The 24,171-nt window shown below is 40.7% G+C and overlaps 1 protein-coding gene across 3 annotated transcripts in view; it reads right to left on the reverse strand.

Moving 5' to 3' along the window:
* The window catches only part of TSPAN9 (tetraspanin 9), a 171,216-nt gene that overhangs the window by 137,656 nt on the left and 9,389 nt on the right, over positions 1-24,171 (reverse strand). For 2 of the 3 annotated variants that reach the window (XM_039561217.1, XM_039561199.1), the window contains exon 2: positions 23,581-23,624. The exons of the other annotated variant lie outside the window; for it this stretch is intronic. The gene's annotated coding sequence lies outside the window, so the exon portion shown is untranslated. The remainder of the gene's footprint in view (positions 1-23,580; positions 23,625-24,171) is intronic. 3 annotated transcript variants of the gene reach the window in all.

Below are 24,171 nucleotides of genomic sequence, written 5' to 3' on the forward strand. Positions count from 1 at the left end.
AGATTGGAAATTTATACTGTGTCATCACATCAGCAAAATTCAACTTGCCACTGTGTATCTTTCCACTTAAAGAACTGATTTAAACTGCAGCTCCAACAGGAAACTTACTGATATACCTCTACAAATAAAAAGGCTTATAGTATAATAAATAAGCTGCAATACTGAGCTCCTGTATGGTTATTACTGCATATCCACAGTGCACTTACAGCATTATGCTTTTTTTTCCCCCAACTCTTACAGTTCCAATTTGTTTTCCATGATACTGAATGGCTCCTATTCCCGAGTTTGCTTTTTGCAAAGCAGCTCCCGAAGCGTAATTCACTTGGTTGACACAGTTACACTGAAGTAGCTTACTGACATTCCAACAAATTACTTGCCAGTCTGCACAAGCCTCCTGTTTTTCATGTTTACCTGTGGAAACATCAAGTTGTTTTACCACAAAGAAATTCCTTTTTTTACAATCTCATCTCTCCTGAGAAGTTCTGACTTTGAATTTTCTCTCAGGCTGCCTTACACACAGTTGAACCATTAGCACCCCCCATCTTCTTTTGTCATCTACACAACCTTGAGTGTTACTTATCTGCTTTATAGTTACTGTATCTACCCCATGAACTTTAAAAATGTGAACTTTGAACATCCAAGAAAGTTAAATGGTCAAGAATGGCAAGACTGCAATCTAATTGTGAAGAAAATCCAAGTAAACTACTATTAGTTTCGTGTAACATCTGTAATAAGATCTGGGCCATCCACAGAAAATCTTGCTAACACTCAACCACTTTTTTTCCCCGACCCAGACATGACAGCATTAAGAAGCTTAGTTAAAGGCTTTCAATTTGATACTAAAAGAGCTGATGTTCAGTCAGTGCAGAGCCACTCTAAATAAAACCACTGGCAAAACAAACCAGCACTGGGTACAACAGCTGGCCATCAGCAGAGCCAGTGAGCAAAAATCGAACCTTTCCAGCAGAAGTGAGGACTTTTCATGTCACTGTTAAAAGGGTTAAACACATCCCCAGGCATTCTGCTTTTCCTATATATCTGATGGGAGTTTAGAAGTATCAGCTCACTGGTCCACCTTCAAATACACCCGGTTGTTCATGGGGCAACTTTATTTGTTTAATATTAATAACAGTAATTGCTATTAATACTGTATAGGCAGAAGTGAAGCAGCAACTCCTACACGACCTGCTGGCTGCTTAAATTAATTTTTCCTGAGGTCTCTTCTTCCCACAAACTGGTCCTGGTTCTTGTGTTTGCTTTCAAACCCAACTGAGCTTGTATTCTGTGACTGAGAGGCGCTTTTATCTGCTGAGCACTTCCTCCACTCTTCTGTTACACCTGAAAGCCTGCAAGCTTTCACAGCCTTCGTATCTTAGACAAGCTACTACAGCCCTAACTATTGACAAACAAACCCTTTTCTTGCATACTGCATTATGATGCAATTAGAAAGGGCCCTGATAAATCAACAGATAGGAAATCAAAGGACAAAAATTAATTTATGTGCTCGCTCCAGGAAATGTCAAGACACTGATCAAATATCAGTAGTAAAGGCAGGCATCTTCTTATCATTTGGGAAGCTCACAAAACACAATGGCTGCACGTTTAACATTTCTCATGCAGATGTCTGTGTTACTGCTGGCCCTGAGGAGCACATTAGCCACAGTCACTAAATGCAGGGCTTTAAAATAGGGAATGCATTCATCTTAAATCTCTAATAAAGGAAAACAACAGAATTTTCCAATCTGCTTTCCCCCACTTTTCATCCAGAAAGTCAAGACTTCCACAAAGCTGTTGTGCTTTATCTTAAAAGTTTACCTTCTCTCTGTAATTGTTTTCAAGCTCTCAGGGCTTGCCTAGCTGGGTACAAGAATTCTCAATGAGCTATCTACCTGATTTGAAGCACACAGCTTCTGGATTCTCTCCTAATTTTGGGGTGGTAGAGGGTTTAAATCTATACAAATCAGGGTGCCACAGTTCTGCATATGTACACAGTTAAAGATTCCCAGCAGCCAGGGGAGAGGAAAGAAGAGGGACAAAGCAAGGTATGCTTTGGGTTCAGTTTACATCTGCTCAAGGTGAATAATGGAGATATCACTGGAAAGCAGAGGAAAAAGTGTATGCACTGAATCAGCTATTCCTCTGCATGCTTTTTAATCTTGATAATCAGGCACACAAAAATTTTTTTAAAATCCCACTTAGATAATCAGTCTCTTTCTCATCAAAAGTCAAAATTGTCCTGCTGCCAGAACATGCCTTTTCGTTAAGACAGAAGTTTAGTTTTCAGTAAATTTATCTATGAATAGAGAGTAACTATTTGGGATTTGAGGCATTTCTATACTGTCAGTCTTCATGACTGCACTGAAATACCATAATTTCTCTTCAAGGCTCAGCTCATGCAGTCCTGCAGTGGCACAGGTTGATATGTTTTTTCAAGTGTTTCAGAATCCAGACATTATTGTTTCAAAGCCCTCTCTGTGAGCTCAAACTTCAACAGAAAATAACCCCCAGTGACCACACCAGAGAAACAAAAAGAAACACTAATTTTAAGTTGTTCCATCACATCAGGGAGGGATGACTTATGCTTTAAAAAATAAGTAGCAGAGAGTATTAAAAAATCCATTTTCATCTGCCAAGCAAAGACATGTTTTATCCTAGAAAATCTATTCTCTAGATGATACCTTAAAGAGCAATATAAAGTGAGTCTGAACTGTTGTCCAGACAAAACCTATTTCCTGACCAACCCTTCCAACCTACATCTCAAATACATACAGCCTCATACCACAGTCAGGGAACACACTGATGAGACACTATGTCCCAGGGCATTAGAATTACTGTGGCTGGAAGCTGCACTGGATTTCTTAATGAGCTGAAATCAGACTGTTAACAAATTACAGCTGAAGCTGTGGATGCTCTATTATGCTCTGACAGCCAGTGCACTCTGCCAGTAGGGACTATAACAAAATGTGGGAACTGGGTGGAAATTTCTTCTATTAGCTCCAGGATCTCTGCTCTGTACCTGCCTCCAAATAGACTATGAAGCTGCAGACTACTGGAATTATAGATACCACCAATCACTGCTACTTGTCTTGACCCAGTAAAAAGCCAGACAGAGGTCTAAGGAAGAAACAAACAAAAGATAAGAGAAGCTGAGAGTCAGATTATTCCCAGCAATGTGCAATTTAGGTGAAGCCTTTGAGTTCCTGGCAAACTGCCCATGAGAATGCTGCTTAAACCAAATTGAATACCTCTAACCTATGTATGTTTACAGAAAGACAGCAGTTATAGAGCACTGCAGGAATAAATGAATGGGACTAAAAAAATTAAACAAGAGAAGAAGAAGCCAGGACCAGACTTAAAATTTTACAAGTACTGTGAGTTTTCCTAGCTATGGCTGAGTTATCCATGACCCTGAAGACAGTTTGAATACTTAAGTATTTACTGATTGTTGAGTCAATCATTCATTCAGCCTAATTTCTGGTTAAAATAAATTTAAAAATCAGAAATTTTTAAATGGTGAAAATTAATCTGCTTTGATTTCTTTTTGATAGCCTCAGACATACAGACTAATAACAGATTATATAGATTTGATTAAATGTCCATCAGTCTGGCATGTCCCACATCCTAATTTTTCTGTAGGTTGTCAGTTTTACAGAAAGGGAGGGGAAAAAACCCATACAAAACAGCATCTGTTCTACTTATAAAAGTTAACTGTACATATAAAAAGCGAATTTTTTCTTTTGTGTTTTGTTTTTTTCTACTCTCATTTCTTTTTTTCCCTTCCTATTAAATGGCCACACTGCTAAGAGGTTCAGAGAATCTGTGAGCTGTATGCAAAGACAGAAAGAAAAAAAAATATGTACAGCTTGTGAGAGACTCTGTCTAGATCTCAGAACAGTTTAGTTTTAATAGCTTCTACATGAACACTGTAGGGTGTTAATCCAATCTTTGGTGTGTTAGGTTTTTCAGGATTTTAGCAAAGCTTTGGATACCATCCCTCACAGCATCTTCCTGCACAAGCTGTCCCCGCTGTCGTATGAGCAGGTTCACACTGTGCTGGGGGAAGAACTGGCTGAAGGGCAGAGCTCAAAGGGGTGTAGTGAATGGGGCTACACTTGGCTGGTGACTGGAGACCAGTGGGGTTTTGCAGGGTTCAGTTCCAGGGACAGTTCTGTGCAATGTGTTTATCAGTGATCTGGATGCAGGAGCTGAACGCACCATCAGCAAGTTTGCTGTCGATGCTAAACCAGAAGGCGCTGTTGATTCTCTGGAGGGACAAGAGGCCTTGAAGAGGAATCTGCATAGAGCATTGGGCAATCATCCCTGGCATGAAATTTCTCAGGAACAAATGCCGGATCCTGCACCTGGCATGGAATAACTGCAGGCACAAGCACAAACTGGGAGAGGAGCGTCTGGAGAGAGCCCGCCCTGCAGGGAGGGCCCTGGGGGTGCTGGCGGGCAGCAGCTCAGTGAGAGTCAGCAGGGTGTGCCCGGGCAGCCCAGAGGGCCAAAGCCGTGTCCTGGGGGCATCAAACACGGCAGCACAGCCGGCCAGAAGGGGGGATCATCCGCTGTGCTCAGCGTTGGTGCGGCCTCACCCGGGGTGCTGGCAGCAGTTCTGGGCCCTGCAGTGTAAGAGGGATGGGAAGGAGGAGAAATGCATCCAAAGGAGGGCAACAAAACTGGGACTGGTTCAAAGCTGTACAGGGGAAGGCTCAGACTTTACATTAGGAAGCACATCTTTACTGAGAGGGTGGTCAGACACTGCAACCCCCAGGCTCCCTGGGTAAGTGATCAATGCCCCATCCCTATCTTTTTAAGAAGCATTTGGGAAATTCCCTTAATAACATGCTTTAACTTCTGGCCAGCCCTGAAGTTATCAGGCAGTTGGGCTAGGTCACAGGTTTAGGTCCCTTCAACTGAAATATTCTATTCTATTCTGTTTCTTTACTAACTTTTGTCTTTGAAGTTTCTTCCAAGACTCCTGAAATCCTACGTCCCTGTGCAGTTATATTTAATACAGCGTAAAGCTGTACTATCCCCATTTTAGATCCTTGCCACACCACTAGCTAGAACTCCTTATAAGCTGTTAGCTCCAGAGTAATTTTCAGATCAACCAGTTCTGTAAGAATGCTATTAGAACAATATATTGGGTACTTAAGCAAAACCAAAGTAAGAATTTGTCAGGAACATGTGTCAACTAGAGGCTATAGCGAACAGAACTATTTTTCATTTTCATCTCATTGTACTGCACTGCCTGTCATTGCTGGCCCCAGTCACATCTTGCCACAGTGATGCATGAACTTGTCACCTCAAAATTGGACTGCTGCGACCTACATGGAGTGATGCCGCGCAGGCCCTGCAGCTGGCACAGAAGGCCAGGGCTCATTCATGAGGCGACACAGTGCCACTTGAGCACACTGGGCTCATGTTTCAATGGCCTGTACTTGTAAGTTTAAAAATTCAAGGTTCAGATTTTAATAATTACAGCCAAACTACATGAGAGAGAATTATCCAAGAAACTGAGCCCTGCTGACAACTGCTGCTGTAACAACTTGGCCTTGGAGATAAACTAAACTACCAAAGAGGGGAGTCTCAAAGACAGGTTCTAGATTTGATTTGTTCATGTCCACTGAGAGTCCAGCACAGTTCAAATTCATTTGGACACACAGGGACATGCTTTTTCATTCTTCCCAAACTCTAGCAAAAGGAGGTGTTGGAGATAAGGTGTGACTGACTTATAAACAGTCCTTTTATCTGCATTTCATTTTCAGCTGCAGGAACTATACCACAAAATATGCTCTTACAGGCTTTCAATAAACACATTGCTGTTAATAACAAAACCAACCAACCAACCAAAAAAAAAAAAAAACCTCCAAAAAACCAAAACCCAACAAATGAAAAATGCCTATCAAGCACAGCTTTTTTCAACAAATCCCTCTACCATGCAGATATTCTGGACATCTCACTTGACCACTGAAGTAACTGAGAACACAGGATTTCATTTAATAGGTTCTCTCTGGTAACCATCATTTGTGTTCCTTTTTCTTGGAAATGTGTTTTGCAAAGTCTTGCCAATTTTACTTCCACTTAAGGATCTTCAAATCCATTTTGAACCAATACACTCACCAGAACTTCATTGATGCCATAATGATTTGTTGCCTTTTCTTTTATACCCCTGTTATACCTTTTTACAGCTTCTGTATTCTTAGTGCTTTTTGCCTTCATTCTTGGACTTGTTTGTCAAGCTAAGAGACTAAACATCTTAGGAGCTTCGTAGTCAGGGATCAGTGTGCCCCAGACCCCAAGGTCCTCTCCAGAACAACTTGTAAACTAAGACAGAACCATCCAGGGGAAGGTTCCTTGGGGAGGGGGGCTCAATTCGAGCCTCTCATTGGGGAACTTTGATAGATATGCTAATTAGTAAGACCTATAATGTTATACCCGATCTTTGGGGGGTGTGCATTGTGGTGTGCATTTGAGTGCATTCAACCTGGATGTGTGCACCTAAGGATCCTTAAAATAAATACCAAAGTAAAACCCCTTTTTCCCTTCTAACCAAGTTTGACTCTTGATTTTAAGACCAGGAAAAGGCATCATCATGAAATCACCAGAGGAATTGTTAGGACATAAATCACACACTACCTATTCCTATCATATATGTGTCTCTTGGTTTATACATAAAAACATAGGTGGCCTCTTTCAACACAAAATATAATTTACATATCCAGAAAAAACCAAAGAGATGCCACTGACAATCCTTTCTGTTCCTCTAAAAACATGCACTTTATGTGTATTGTCAGAATTCAACTGATAAATCTTCAAATGTTTCTACACTCAAACCTTCTAGTACCATCTTTTTAGGAACCACTGAAAACAATTTCCATTATTAAAAAAACTGAATTTAAAACTATCGCAGATACTTCTTGAAGTCTAAGGTACCTCCTACAACTAAGAACACATGCGAGTCATGAATAAATACATTTCAAGCAGATTTAGCTTCAAACAGAGGGAAGAAGCTGTAAGATTACTTTAGGAACACAGTTGCATAGTGCAGATGTGCTCATCCACAGAACCTTATGTCACTGAGAAGCAGGTAGTATCGGAGTGACTTAGATACCAGTATTCCTACTGAAGATTTCCCATGATGAGCTCATCTGGGAGAAGTTCATGAACTGTGACTCATGTCAGAAATAAATCTTCTTGCAAACACATTTCTTCTTAGGGTTTTTTGTTGTTGTTTTTATTTTAATAGGGTTTACAATCACTGTTTATGACCCAGAATAAAAACTGCTATGACAGCATTGGTTATGGGAAGCTGTAACTAATCACAAGTCAAAGCTGATCAGAAATAAAACGCTTGTAGTTTTGTCTCATTCTTAAAGAATGACCTTATTGTGCAACAAATAAACTTCTTGTGCACTGTTCCCTCTGCCCTGCAAAATCCCCTTTAAAAATGAAACATAATATTATGTCACTTGGCAATGTATCAGGACTTATGGCCTATAAAGGGACAGCTAAAGGCCATACCAGATGCTTCTTCGTCAGAAAACTAAGAGAAACTGGAGCAAGACAGAAGAGGCTTTTGTTATTGCTAATGCTTCCATGTTTGTTCCACCCTGAGGAAGGAAGAGACCATTACATTAGTGCCTCACAGACTTAACTAACTTACAAGGAGAATTTAAGCTATTTAGACCACCAGCCAAACCAGTGCAGTGATGCTGCTGCAGAGAGCAGTCCAATTAATTTCATACCGAAAGAAGCACAGGCAAAAAAGCAGTACCTACTGGCTGCTGCAGCTCTTCCACTGGGAGAGTATTTCTCAACTGGTCTTCCACAGACAGTGGGATTGTGCAGGAAAGTACTTCTATTTTTCCTGTGACTTCCTCACACACAGCAACACCACACTGCATAATAGAGGAAAAATCAGTCCACAGTCCTCATCCCACCCAGACAGATGGCAGTGGAGTACAGGAAGATACCCAACATCTTCCTCACACTGCACAGAGAAGAGATTTGAGGTGGAAGAGAACAAGACTTATGTTCCTGCCACAGGATTTTTCCACCACCTTGATTTGTTTCACTCTGTCTGCAGTCTGCTGATCAGCACAGCTCAGACAAGATCAAAATGAAAGCTGATGGTATAGGAGAGGTAAATGGTAATGAATGGTAGCATAATTTCATGTCCAAAAAATCAAAGCTTTCTGTTTTTGTAAAAGGACTGTTTCCTTTAAATTCTGACACACTCGAGAAAGCTGTAATGGACTAGCAAAATCTAAACTTCTGTAAGAAATTTTCTCCTGAGAGCATAAAGTAACTGCTGCCAGGACATTGCATAACCAGGCATAAAATGAAGCAAGCTTCTGAAAAAGGCTAGTCTTCCAATTGCTCATATCTTAAATAGGAAAGCAGAAAGGGGAAAATACCAAAGCAAAGCTTCATTATCTACTAGGATCTTTAAATACGAAACCTTAATATTAAAATACAGAGAGTGCCTACTACAAAGCGATTTCTTTTACAAGAGCCACATCCGAAGAAGGATGGCCTACTAAGCAGTCAAGCTCAAATGGAATCTGCTCTCAAATGTCATCAGAAGAGCAGTGTCCTTCCAGCAGGTCTATTCCCTAACATGCAGCCACAGTTTCATCTATTAAATATAATGATAAAAATAGCCAGTGAAGGTTTATCACTCCTTTTTGTCCTATGAAGGCAATGCAGCTCAGAGAGAGGGAGCAGACATTTACCCTTGACTGTAAACAAACCATCAAAACAATTTACAGCTGGTTTAATTTCTGCACACCTCCAAACAGTGAGATTGCACAGTGATAGTTTGGGGCATAACCACACACAACCCCACAACTAAGCCTCACAGGGAGGAAATTTAGCCCTTGGCAACTTCTCTTCAGTTTTGTTTGTAAGTGAAGCCTACTTATAATCTCTCAATTTGCAGGACTGGCAGCTAGGGACAAAATAAAAATGCCAGAATTCGGCTCCTTCTTGTAACCCAGAACCAGTAACAGAAAGAAGAATGTTCTACTACTGCATTTTTTTTAATCCCTTCTACGGAAATCCAGCTTTTACTACCGTAGTTGTCTGGCACTGTCCAAAAGCCAAGCAGCCTGGCACTTTGCAGAACTCCGAACAAGAAAACTAAGCAAGCATCAATCATTTTCAAAATCTGCCCTATCAGTCAGCACAGGCTGGTGAGAATGTTTATGTTCTGTCCAAAATTGCCAAAGAACTGTCAGAGATAACAGATATACTCTGCAACATAAGAAAGTAATCATGGCAGAAACCAAGCAAAGTCACAAAACCTGCAGCACTTTCAGGATATCACAACAAAAAGAGATAAAGCCATTCTGTTCCCAGTGGCTCCAGCTCAGGCCTTTTGCTCCTCAAGCCTTGGAGAAATGCAATCCACAGCTTGGCATCAAAGTCAGCATCACAAGCCAAACCACACAGTCCACTGTCTGAAATTCATCTTTTTTTTGTCCTCAAAATAATAAATGATACCATTTTTAAATCTTATTGCTTGAGCCTATTGCTTTATTATTTTAATTCTTCTCTCTACCTCTGAAGCTAAAGAAAAGCTTTTGACAAAATCAGACAAGATTTCCTTGTAACTACACAGTTCCAGATGCTTAGCTTGAAAGAGGAAACACTAGGTCCTTATAGTCACTACAAAGTTGCAAAGGTGCAAAATTTCCTTAAGAGAGGCACAGGTTGATTTTCAAATCACATCATCTGTGGATAGGGAAAAAAATATCTGATCCTAAGTCAGAAAAATCAGCTTTAATCTCTTACACAATTCATAAGAGACAGAGTTCCTTTCTTAAAAGCTTAGTGATACTCTTTTATTACCATTCAAAGTTTTAGTGCAAATAGACATTTGATCACTCAGCTGCTGAAAAATATTGTTCAACTCTTGCAGTAACTGTAATGGATTCAAAACAGGAAGAGATGAAATTAAACTCAAAAAGATACATAATCAACCAACTCAAAAGACAGAGTGTATTCTTACTTTAGAGCCAGAACAGATTAATATGACATTTCTGACAATATACCCTTAAAACAACTTACATGGTTCACCATGTATTTCACCATACTTTCTTAACAAAAATAAGTTATATTTCCAATTTCAGGTTTAAGTCAAGAACTTCTTTGGCAATTTTCACATGAGCTGTGAAAATAGTAATTTTTAACTGCTTTGACCTTTCCTTTCTAAAGTCTTCATATTGGATTGTTTCCTGATTGCTGAGAGGATAGAATAACATTGGAGGGAGAGAAGTTGCCATTTTGAAGCTCTGCTACCAAAAAAAAAAAAAAAAGATGGCTTTAAAACAAAGCAGAGAATAAGAAAATATCAACTCAAGTGTTTTGGAAGTTAATTTAAACTTACATACCAACAAAAACTATGAAATAAATTGTTAGTGCTACAAGACAAACTTTTACTTTCTTGAGAAAAATTAAGATAACAGATCTTTAACGCATTCCCATCTCCGGCATCTCTCTCTTTGTTTCTGAAACAAGGTGGTTCAAAATACCCATCACACAGGAAGCACAGGCAGTATGTCTTCATAGCTACTATAATGTGAAACTATTCTCCGTCTTCAACTGATGATCAGTTTAATTGCGTGATACAGCTCTAGAGGCACAAAGAAAGAAAGTTAGACGCTAGATTTTTAGGTTTTAAAAAAACTGAAGGAATTAAAGCAAATTAATTGCTAAAATAAACATCACATAATAGGCAGCTAACAAAACTCCCTTCTTCGGGTAACAAAGAATGAAAGCTGTTCTCCTAAAGCTGATTTTCTGAAAGAACTGAAGTGTTTCAGCTGCCCTCTAGTGTTAAAATTAACGCACAGGTAAGCCAAGAGGGAGGCTGAGAAGATGCTTGAGTTAAGAAATTAATCATTATGGTTTATTTTTAACCACTGTAAAACTAAAAATTAAAAAGTAGATTTATAAAATACCACTGGGCCAATTTTGTCTTTAAAATTAAGGTATTCAAACCTTTCCTGTAATGTGCAATTCTGCCCCACAGCAACTACGTGAAATTACAGGAGATCTTTTACTCAGCTTCAGCCCCATATTTCAGCCTAAGGAGAAGTTCTGCTTGATGCTAAAAAACTAAATTATAAAATTTTAAAAGATAAAAGAATCAATCCTCTATTTCCATAACCCAAGTTGTAAGATGGGCAAATATTAAGAAATACGGGCTTTTATAATTCACTCTATTTAAAACAAACTGTTTATACATAAGCATGGCTGAAAAATTCCCCTTTTCCTCCTCAGGCTCCACATATAAATTTCAACTTGAGTTTAATTAGCATGCAGAAAAAGGAAAGCTCAGAGGGAAACTTTCTCTGGAGGGTTCTTCACCAACAAATTCAATGAAATCTGGAGCACCAATAAAAAAACAAAGTTCATATGACAAAAAGGGAGACTGCTAACAGCATTAGGTACTGATAGAAGAAGGAGAAATGTTCTAACAGATAAGCTAAGTTTTAAGTTGTGTCTACTGCTTCTCATTCTGTCAGTGGGCAGTACTGAGCCTGGCTCCCACTTCATCATTTCTCCCCCTCCATGAGGTATTGTACACGTTGATAAGATTTTCCCCAGGCTGAACGGTCCTAGTTCTCACTGCCACTCCTTGTACGAAAGATGCTCCAGTCCCTTAATAACTTCTGTGGCCTTTTGCTGGACTAGCTCCATTATATCCACAGCTTTCCTTTGCTGAGGAGCTACAACTGGGCACAGTACTCCAGCTGCGTCTTAGCAGTGCTGAGTGTGGAGGACCACCACCCATCTCAAACTGATGGAAATGCTCTCCCTAACACAGTCCTGAATGCCTTTGTCTGCCTTTGCCACAAAGCTGGCTCATGGTCAGCTTGTCATCAACCAGACAGAGCTGTTTTCCAGAGGGTCAGCATGAACTGGAGCATGAACCAAGTATTCTTGGAACACATTCCTGCGCATATGCAGATGCTGTGGATGAATGGGAACAGTCAACACAAGTTAGCCAGTGACAAATAATGACTGACCAACTGGATTTGTGGACAATGGCAGAGCACTGGATGTGATTTACCTCAGCAAGTCTTTTAACAGTCTGGATTGGCGAGCAACTAGACAGGTAAAAAACTGCTTGGAAGGCTGGGCTCAAAGAAGAGTGGTTGAAGTGTCAATCTGTGCCAAGAGGAGAGTATTGCATGGGTCTGTCTTGAGGCTTGTCCTGTTTAACACCTTTATCAGTGACCTGGAGAAGGTGACACAGTACACTGATCAGGCTTGCAGATGACAGCAAACCAGAGGATGCAGAGAGTAAGCTCCAGGACAGAGCTACCATTTTGATGGACCTAGACAGGCCAGAGAAACAGGCCACCAGGAAAAGACCTCTGCTAAAAAGGATGTGTGGTTACCAGTGGAGACTGGGCTAAACAGGACTCAGAATTGCAATTAAGGCTAAAAGCTTACTGTACTGTATCCACAAGACAATACACAGTAGATAATAGAAGTGATTGTTTTCCTTTACTCAACACTGTACTAAATCCGTTCTGGGCCTCCGGTAAAAGAAAGTGTTGATAAAGGATGTGGAACTGTTGGAGTGAGGCCAGAGGAGGGACATGAAGATGATCAGATGGCTGGAGCACCTCTCTGAAGAAGACATGCTAAAATTTGGGGTTGTTCAGCCTGGAGAACAAATAGCACCTTCCAGTACCTAAAGGGGGTCTGAAACCTGGACAGGGACATTTTACAAGGACATGCACTGATAGGACGAAGATGGAAGGTTTCAAACTGAAGGAGAATCAACTTAGGTTAGATATAAGAAGCTTTTTACAATGAGGGTGATAAAACACTGGCACAGGTTGCCCAGAGTGTGACAGATGCCCCATCCCTGGAAACATTCAAGCCAGGATGGATGGGGTTCTGAGCAGCCTGGTCTGATTGAAGATATCCCTGCTCATTGCAGGGGGCTGGATTAGATGGCCTTTAAAAGGTAACTTCCAATCCAAACTATTCCATGAGAAACCTGAGCAAGTCCTGCACCATGCAATGCACAAGGAGCGCTGGCATATGTTTGTATCACTGAGGAATGTTTGAGCTGCTCCACCCACAGCCTATCTGCTTAGTTAGCAGCATTTGTTGCAAGAAAATTTAAATGTGTCCCCACTCCCTCCATATGCCTCCCTCAGTACAAACATATTGATATGGGTACCAAGATGCACAAGGTTATATAGACACAGGCTTTTTATCAGGCTGGAAGCAAGCCCTTGGGAGGCTTCCATGACACAGATGGTGACCCCTGGCCTGTGTATCACATCCACAGTGCCACTGTCCTTACCATATCTGCTCTATAGGAGCCACTACTGACATGAAGGCTGCCAGTTGTACTGTCAAGTATCTGATCATGGTAGTCAGTGATGGGGCCTACACTTGATAGCATTAATCTGGACTAAAAATTCATGTCAATCATGAGTAAACTTGCTGACACAAACTATGAGAGCAGCAATAATCCAGCAGGGACAAACCAAATCACTGCCTGGAATGCAGAGTCTGATGTAATACTTGGCTTCAAGTTGCTCCCATGACTCTCAGTTACACATACAGATACAGTCACCCACATTACACAGCTACTTTTGTTCAGCAGTTTTGTGAAATCTGTCAAAAAATTCAGTGCTGTTCACACCAGTATCAGCAGAAGGCATTACATCAACCGTAAGCACACTGGATCTCTGAAGCCCAGTTAAATCTTTAGGAAGACAAAGGCAAATACAGTTTTAAAACATAGAATGATGTTAATAAATATTTGATAGGAATGTCGAGGTCTCTAAAGTTGACCAGAGCTCATCAAGTACAGAAGTTTCAAAATCACTTTGGTCAGCTACATACTTTTATGGCAGTGCTTCTGCTTTATCCACATTCTCAGCATGGTAACACAATTCTGATGCATGGGCATGCTCAGATACCACAACTAGCACATGTGCCATCCTTTGGGAATCTCTGAGTTAATACAGCATCTAGTCTGGCATCCATCCACTTTCACAAAACAACTCATCTAACCCAATTTCCCATCATCTTTGTTAACCGTCCCACAGCTGTGGGCAGAAAAATTCCCCAGGGCTCTTTCCTGACACTCCCATAAACACCCTCTGGTTTCATGATGGAAGGCACTGAAACAGGAGGAAAATGCCTCCATTTTTGCTGACTCATAAGCATGCCTCCGATCGGATGTGACCACCTGCCCATCACATGGTGACGCAGCCACGAGCCGCGCTCCTACAGTACCAGAAGTTCACGGGTACCCACAGATTTCCTGTTTGTGGGCACTGTGGTCAGATCAGAGTAAATGCACCACAACACACAGTCTGACAGTGCTGCACTGAAAAAAATACTGCATCATGTGTAGCCTTAAAATGCTGAGTGCTGTCCTCAAACAGGACAAGAACCTCCCAGCAGTCGGCAAAAAGAGAAATCGCTCATACATGAAAATCCCTAATTGAACTTAATAGGTGGAGAATAGACTTAAGAACTGAAACCAAGTATTTTATATCCCACACCAGTTAGGAATTCTTGTATTACCTAACTGTAACCCCAAACTGTTTTAAATGCACTAAACTCACAGCCCCACCATCAACCCTGATGATGACTTCTACAATCTATAATAATGATATGATGTATGAAAAGAACCATGCAATTTTCTTGTTTTTACCATCTTTGTGTTTCAGTGAACCTCCCCTTCTTTCTTTTAAGAATCCTGGGAGACTACTAGATTAAAAGATAGGATAGCATGCATAATAATACCGTATCTTTTCAAGTTTAAGTATTTCATATATTTGTTCAAGTTGGGTATCCATGGAATTATGGCAACGTAACAGAAGAGCCTAAGGTGAATTAACATGTTATTTTGAAACAAGGGTACACACACAGATCTGCAGCTTTATTTAAACTGAATGCAGAGAACAAAAAGTGGACAAAGTCACTACACTATTTTAACCTATACGAATGCTGAAGATTAGTCTTTTTCTCTCTCTTTACACACCCTCCCTTAAGAGAGAAGATTTCCATGCCCAAATGACATTATTTCTTTCCACGTTCTGCTACATCTTCTCATTCATCAAAGGTTCATCAGCCTCATTTAATATATTTCAAGTTGGTAGCTCAGGATGCTTTAACAAACAGGAATTTGTCTGAGCTTGGCTGGATTCCCTCAACTGCACCCTCATCCACCAGTTGGTACCAGCCAACTGTAAAGCACTGTTCCTGAACAAGTAACAATTGTTAAAATTAAAAAATTAGAGTTTAGGCTTTGTATTGTTCTGTGCTGCTATCAAAGGAAGCACTTGCATGAAAATACAAAAGCAGGAAACAGTAAAAAAGTACATTCCGTGGCACCAGCTCTTTGCCAACTTCAGTCTTCACTGTGTACTGTATCACACCAATAAATAAAAGGTGCACTGTGAGCAGCTTTAAAGCAAAAACAAATGACAAAAACCAGAACAAAACCCAAACCAAACAAACAGGCACCCCCCTCCAAAAAAAGAAAAAAAAAAAAGAAAAGAAAAAAACCCGAACAGACTGAAGACTAAAGCACTAAACAATTGTGACAAGAAAAAAACCTTAACAAAGGTCAGTGTTGTCCCCGAGATTTTTATTTCAGCTGTCAGCTTTGAAAGCCAGATATATACAAATGTCAGTAAATGCAAAAGGTAAAAATTAGTACTCTTATACAGACATACTCACTGGCTTTCCAGAAATTCTCTCTTTTTTTTTTTAATTATGTACCAAGGTTATAATAATAAATCGCAAGGAAAAATACAAGTTTTGATAGCATGCTGAATTAGTTATCCAAAACTGCAAATTATTAATTTTCAGTTCACCCCTGGAGTCCTCCTCCCATCTTGCATGTCTCTGGAATGACCCAAACAGCACCAAGGTGCGGCTGGACAAAGAGCACATCTGACACTTCTGTGTGAGGCTCCCAGACAAAAATCAGCTCTTGGCAAATCTTTACTCTCCAGTAGGTGAACAGAACTGAAAATCACAAGCCACTAAAGATGCATATTTCAAGCAATAGTGTTCACAAAGCTCTAAGTTTAAATTGCACGGCAACCATTAAAAATTTTAACATCAAAACAGCTGAGAGGCAAGCTAATGTCTTTACAAACAATTCGATGGGTGAAGGTATGGGTGTTAAAGTCTTTGAAATGGGTCTTAATGTCTCTACTAACTTTGGGCAGCAGGTTTGCTGCAGAGCCCACACAGCTTGGCTCCTGAAACCCACAAGGGTCTGCACAAGCCTGAACTTCTGAGCTTTGGGGTAAAACAGTAGGTTCGAGGGGGGAAGATGTGGGAGGCGGTTCGGGAAGGCTGTACCTTCCCTGTACCTGAGCCAGTGGGGAAAGGAAGAGGGCAACATGCGGCCGGGAGTTTGGGATAAAAGGAGGCTGCGCCCTCCGAAAGCCCGAGAGAGAAAACCCCGCGGGCGTGTGCCCCAGTGGGCTCTCTCCCTTTATTCGAATGAAGTTGCAGGACTTCTCTGTCTCCTTGGCGTTTGTGGATTTTCCTGACAGTGCACAAAACATGCACATCACAACACGCAGCTAACTTCTTCCTGACTGTTTCTGTATTCTTTTTGATACGCACCAAGCATGTAAGAAACAAGCAGGCAATGCTGTCAAAGAAGCATACCACACTTAAACATAAATTAGAGACATAAACACTATTTAGGCTAAAGATAAATCCCGGGAGACAAGATAAACTAATTGTAAGATATTTCATTTTTCAAAATAGGCTTTTAAAAAAGAAAACACATTTTAAAATCAAACCATGATATCTAAAGCTACCTAGCTTTCTGTTTTCACCTTAAATTGCACAAACGCTTTCAAAAGATTGCAAAAATTATTTTGACAAAAAGATACTCATCATGATACAAGTTCTGCTAAGTAATTGGTATGAACATACCTATTTTCAGCACTTTTATGTGGCAAATCCTTCACCTTTCAGCGTGTTTAGGCTGAGAACAATCCAAAATAACTAGTGTCAACACTCTGTGAATGTTCCTTTCAGAGACAGAGCCCTTGGCAAAGCCTGATTGTGCTTTAAGCTCACTTTCTTCCCAAATTCAAACTAACTTTTCCAATAATTTTTCTGTAAGGAAGAGTCTGTGCTTTTGCAACTGCTCCACACAAATTTGTGTTATCTGTCCAGCTCAGAGTCACAGGCACTGAATTCCATTTCTGTTCTTAGTCATGCATGGCTCACTCTCCATGCCCACAGCATCTCCCGTCACTCCCAGCACTGCTAGCAGTGTACAGTCAAGCCTGACCTAATGTGCTCCCCTGGAACAGAAGGCAAAAATAAACACACAAAGACAGCCCAAATGCTAGCAACCCTGGGTTCAAATTTTACCCATCTTGCATAGCATCAAATAGGCCACTTCAAAATGTTTGCAGCTTCACCTCCTCCCGGTTCATGTGACAGGCTCTTGTCAGCTCGTGTGTCCTTTCAGTTTCCAGCTGACTTTACTGCCTGGCTTTGTTACTGAATACCTTATCAAGCCTCAACTCTCAGTTCAATCAAATAACTGAATCATGTAAGGTTCTGGGATTTGCTTGATGCAGACCACTTAGAAAAATAAGTTTCCTGATGAGTTACTTCAGGAGATCTGTGCATGAGCCTCTGAAACCCACTACTAAGGGCAAAATGAGGAAATTCAGTACATTTTTCACATCTTGTGTGCTATACAGCAATAGCGCATTTATGCCATACGTTTCCCATTAATACTGCTGCTTTGTGTTAGCTGTCCTCAGATGTTGCACACCAAATCCTAGCTAGCCGACTATTTGTTTCCAAACTCCCCCTTTTTCCTTCTTAAACATTGCTGGCGCGAGGACTTTAAAAGAGGAAACATCCTACGATACTAGGTCAATTAATCTCCATGTCAGCCTGAGGGCAATACAGAGGCAGGCTGAGAAGGAGCTGGCAGGATGGCAAAGATAAAGCAGCTGAGTAGCACAGTTCAGTCAGGAACAGCACAGGGCTGAGCACGAGCTGACAGCCTCCCAGTACTGCCATGGCAGGAACACAAAGCAGGAGAGTGACTCATTAGCTTGAAAAACAGAATTAACAGCTATTGTTGATACCTACATGGATCCCCAACTTTTTTTTTTTTTTTTTTTTTTTTTTTTTTCAAAAACACTGAACATGGCTTGGAAAATGGGCTTGGAAATAGCCTTGGCAATGACTTCCACAATCAATAATGATACACTGTGAAAAAAGTATCAAGTGTATTAGGAACATACTTCTGTGCCTCTGCTTGGGGGAAACCTACCTGCCTGAGGGGCACTCAGCTGCTGGAAAATCCGCAGCAACTGAACCAAAGTGCCAAGAAACACATCAGTAGGGAGAAATTTGATATTGGCTCTGCAGAGAGCTGGCTGAAAAGTGTAATGTTTTTTCCTCACTGGCATCTCTAACCTCTGTGATACTACAAATGCTTCTGCTGAGCGACAGCAGTATCCCTTTGTAAATGATGGGGAGGATTCCAGGACTTCTAGCGAGGCAAGTAATGCAGCTCCTGAAAATCCCACCTACCTCCATACGAAGCCACAGACTTCTCTCCTACACTGAAAGAAACTGTTCAGGGATCCCAGGAGCAACAATTTTATGCAAAAGAAGAGAAAGCAAGAAAGAATCCACTGACAATCAAAGCTTTGGTACTCTAGTAAGATCAGTTTCCTTATGACAAATATACCTAACCATTCACAGCCTCTCTGAAGCTCAGCTGCATGACTGTGATATACACCAAGCAGAAATGAATAGTTGGGTCAACAATTTAAATACAGCAGCCAATAAATCCGAAATCAAAGTGGATTTGAATTGAGTATACAGAGACTCTCCAGAAAATACTTAAGGTCTGATAATAGAAAATATGAAAACTACTGCTTTAAGAAATTTTGTTTAGTTCACAGCTGTCCAATAGGCTACCACAGGAACTGTTTAAAATGAGGCCTTTTTATTTCATCACAGACATGCAGACAAAAGAGATGCCACAAAACAAGTACCACGAACCAGCTCAGCCCAGAGAGATGGACCCCACAGCTGCTTTCAGGGGCTGCCATGCCCAAGAACTGCTCTGTGGAAGGCAGCTGTGGATCACAGCCCCCTGTGGGAGCTTGGTGACAAGCAACAGGGACAACAAGCTAAGTAAGAGCAGAAAACTGTGCTCCATCACATTCCTCCATGCCTTCTCTCACATGACAAACAAGTAAGAGACAGCCTCACCCCATCATTCATAAGGAGATTTGGTTATACATGTCACTAAATACTGAAGTGAAAATCTTTCGCCATATTCAAAAACTTAAATAAAAATCCACCCATGGGAAAGTGCCACAAATCTGATATTCCAAGGGAGCAGAAGTAATAACAAAACATGTTAATGAATGATGGGGACAAATATTCCAGGTTCAAGCAACCTGAGAAGAACCAGTGATTAACTCAACAGTATCTCTGGGACAAATAATTTTCCTTTCCCCATAACTAATTTATCTTTTGCCAGTGGGGTGCTCTTATACATGGAGATTTAACTTTATGGCACATTAAAGTTTAGCTGTATCATATTACTTAGTAACTTACAGGACAGGATCATTTACAATTTTGCCTAAGGCCTCAGAATCCAGTTTAAAACAGAGACTCTGAAAATGAAATTATCCTGACCTGGCCAAATGCCAGCCCCAAGGCCACTGCCCACAGCAACTTTCTTTTCCTCAAGCTACCTTAGCAGAACTTCTAATAATGTTCCTGAAGATGTGACCTAACATTATCCATTTAATTGGACAAGCTCTTCTTATGACCAAGAACAGAGACTGATGCCAAGTAGTCATTCAAATCAGACATGAACAAGATGTTGGCCCAACTGTGGAATATCTGAGCACATTTCACACAATTTGCAAATACATGCCTTTGGCACAACGGGGTCATCAAGTTATTTCTATGACTGTAAGACAGCCAATACAAGTTAACAAAACCTCTTCTCATACTTCTCTTTCTCGCCTTGCTTGCCTGATCTCATTTCGGATTAAATTCTACAGCTTGTATTTGTTCAGTAGGTCCCAGGTGCTCCCCTCTGTGCCTCACTCTGCTGGGCACAGTATGAAAAACCTGAGAGCAATGACCCTGCTCACAGTCCCAAACAACCCACACAAACGAAGAACAGCCCTGCCCCAATGAGGTATCCAGGGTCACCCTAGAAGACCTCACAGTCCGACACATGGGTAAGGCACAGTGACAACTTGTTCCCATACCTTAAATAGCACCTTAAACATTTAAAACCCATTGTTCAATACATCCTATATGTCAAAATATCCATCTTATCTGGAATGGCTGCCTGCCAAAAACAAACCGTCACAAAGCATCTCACACGCCCTTTTTGATTTCATTACACAACAGTGTTTTACAGACATTTAAAAAACCCCACAGTGTGTGGTGGTTTTAAGATATAACTGAAGATTGTCTTCACTATTCAGTCTGGGTCTGAGTTCTCTACTGAGCAGTTTCCTACAATAGCTTTTGTAATACACTGTATTTAATTTTGAGTGATGAGTAGCAGCATTTCACTCAACTTCAATACCACAGATCAGCAAGGCATTCAATCACTTTGTTTTAACAACAATTTGTTGTTCAGGTTCTAGAAATTCAAGTCTGGCAAGCTTTTTAATATGCATGAGTACATTTCATAGAAAGCAAAAAGTATGTTTCCCATTCTGCTCAGCAAGTTTAAGTCCTATCTTCTTCGCACTTTGAAAGGAAAATTCTTGAGTTAATACAAAAGGGTATCTGAAATCCAGCAGCTAATGCTGATAAGCAAGGTAAAGAAAGTGGGGTAATTTCTAAACCTCCATTAGAGATGGGATACTAATTTTTCAATTTGCTGTGAAACAGATTTCAGAAACATAATGGAAAGGGGGAAAATTGCACATTACCATGCATGCAAGAAAAATGTTTGAAATATCCTATTTATCTTCCCTCTCTAAGGGATGTGGATTCTTTTGTACTCCTTGATGATGTGAATCACAGATCAGCATTCTGGGAATCAAGCCTATTCCCATTTACCAACGTAATATGATCATTTAGCATAATTAACACACGATATTTCGTTACTGCCATGGACTTGGACCAGATCTGAAATGTAAATATTTGCCAAACTGTACATCCTAGTGCCCAGTGCTACACAATGTTGTAACTTAAGACATTCACTTGATTTGCTCTGTCTTCTGGGGGTAGAGTTAAGGCTGCTGTGGGAATTCTCACTTTCATAACATGAGGCAGCTTAAACATTATAGATGATGTTACATTAATTTCTGCAGTATCAAATTTTAAAGGTGTGGAAACAAGATGAAAGAGCTCACAATACAGCAATCATTTCAAGTGGCACAAGAATGAACAGAAAGAAAACTCCTGGAACAAATAACAACCATTTCGATCTTCCCCAACTATCTTTTCCCTAGTGTACTCCATCACCCAGCTCTCCTAGGACACAGTAATCAACAAACCATCATTCTGTGTGATTCAGAGCACGGCACACATGCAAAAGGTAATCAGAAAAATCATTGCAAGATGTAAACACACAGCAGCCTTATGGAGAGATATTATGACCAAGACAAGACTCTTTATAACAATCTTAAATTCTACAGCATGAAATTTCATAGGTTCTTTATCTTACATACTGTAACATTGTGTCTCATCTATTACAAATACAGATGTTACCTGTGTCAATGCCTAACACCCCCCACCTATCTTTTCATTCTTTGCCTTGCAACAGAAATACTGGGAAGCTATTCACATCTGTGCTGGTTTGGGGTTTTAAGGTAGAGTTAGTTTTCTTCACAGCAGCTGATATGGGGCTGTGGTTTGGATTTGTGCTTAACAAAAGGTTAATATAGAGATGTTTTTGGTGGTGGTGAGCAGGGCTTACACAGAGCCAAGGCCTTTTCTGCTTCTTATATTGCCACGGCGAGGAAACTGGGAGTATTGGGAAGAGACACAGCTGAGACAGCTGACCCCAACTGACCAAAGGGATATTTCATATCATATAACATCATGCTCAGTTTATCAAGTGAAGGAAGAAGGAGAAATGGAGGGAGATTAGAGGGAGGGCTTTTGTCTTCCCAGGTCACCATTCCATGTAATGGGCTCTGCTCTCCTGAAGATGGCTGAACACCTGCTTGCCTGTGGGAAGCACTGAATTAATTCCTTGCTTTGCTTGGGCTTGTGACTTAACCCATGAGTTTTCCAGCTTTCACCTTTCCAATTCTCTCCCCAATCCCATTGGTGGGGGAGTGAGTGAGCAGCTGTGTGGGGCTTGGCTGTTGGCTGGAGTTAAACCACAACCATGTCTAATATCAAATGTGCAGATTTTAACCTTGTTGTGTACCTCCTATTAATACCTCCTGTTACTGATTTTTCTCTTGGAACACACAAGTCCTACAAGTGAAATTTTCCACAGCAGTTAGACAACAGAACTATTGCCTTGACATTGAAAACTCTCTCAGGATATTTCCAAGTTCTCTCTTAAATAAACAGCATCTTTGCAGTATCCCCAAGACTGAGCCATTGCATTGCATGGCATCACCTGTAATGATGATTTACACAAGAGTAAAGGAAAGCTCCAGCATTCCTTTTTTTAGCCTCACCTAACATGTTCTTAGCTTTTCCCACTTACAAGATGATTCTTTCCCTTCATAGACCATAATCTCCTATCACTCATCCCAAAACGTACAACAGTAAATGTTCTTTGCCTGCAGCTGTCATGAAAAGTTTTACACAGCAGCACAGAAGTGTGAAACAGTTCTTGGCAAGCTGAGTACAAGAGTGGACTATTATCTCACTGTTGCTCTCACTGCTTGGATTTACCAAGCTGCACTCCTTGCAGCCTTTGGCAGAACTCATGGCATTCAGCAGAAAGGTGGACCACCTTGCTTTCCCTAAAGGAGCTGCTTCTACTATGTGAGAAACTTAATGAAAGGTAAACAGTGCCACATCTTCCACTCACTCCTGGCTGAGGCTAAATCCCTGAAGAACATAGGGAATGTAAAAACACAAAGCAATGGGCCTGCAGCTGTACTAAGACACCTAATGCCAGGGTAACCCTGGGTTCCTCCAAGATGAGTCTATTTTTCTAAGCCTGTTTATAGAATTACCCCTGCACAAAAGGATAAAACTTAGATGGACTAATGAAAGTGCTATCAGTAGGAACCTTGTTTCACTCTTCCCTGCTTCCTTTCCCTACAAATATCACAGACAGGTAAGAAAACAGAGGAAGAGGAATATTTGCATATAATGAAGAGGGGTATTGTCCTCCCCTGTTACATTTCCTTCAGTACTTCTGGCAGCACTTGGACACAACCCAAACAACAAGCACGTTACTCTGGACTCTCTCAGCATTTGTGGCAAGAAAATAACAGATTATAAGAAGGTTTTATAAGGGCTGAGTGTTGGACCAACTCGTCTCCCCGTAATGTCAATGTGAGCAGTATCAAAGATAATGCTGAATGACTCCAAGAATACTTCAGAGATCTTACTTACTGAGGTAATTGGATGTACACCAAGGAAAAAGTTGCAGACCAAACCTGGAAAGAAGAAGAAGAAAATGAAGTTTTTTGCCTTTTAGACCCACTTCCCACCACAAACGTAATCAGCTTGGGATGACAGAAAGGAGACATTAAAAAAAAAACAAACAGGAAAAGGTATATCAAATTCTATCTGCTTCTGAACAAAAGGAGTAAATCTTAACACTGGTCTCTGGGGCATAATATACTGATTTGATCTGGACTCAAGTTTAAATAATGGCAATACACAAATATTAAAACAGACTTACAAAAACTAAAGGGAAAACAGAGATCACAGGGAAAAGCAAAAGCTGTGTGTCTATTAAATCAAAAGTGCTAGTCAGAAAAATCCAGTGCTTCTACCCCTTGGCATTCAGGTCCCCCATTATCACCACGACTCCTGATGACCTGCTTGTAGCAGCCAAACTAGAAATTAAGCAAGACCCTTCCTGATGAACTCTCCTCCAGTAGCCTTGCTTTCTGACTGGTGTCACCTTTGCTTCTAGTACAACAAAACACTGCTGAAGTGAAACTCACACAAAACCACGCAACAGAAAGCACCCTACCT

This window comes from Corvus cornix, chromosome 1 (genome assembly GCF_000738735.6).
Source record: "Corvus cornix cornix isolate S_Up_H32 chromosome 1, ASM73873v5, whole genome shotgun sequence".
Taxonomy (NCBI): Eukaryota; Metazoa; Chordata; class Aves; order Passeriformes; family Corvidae; genus Corvus; species Corvus cornix.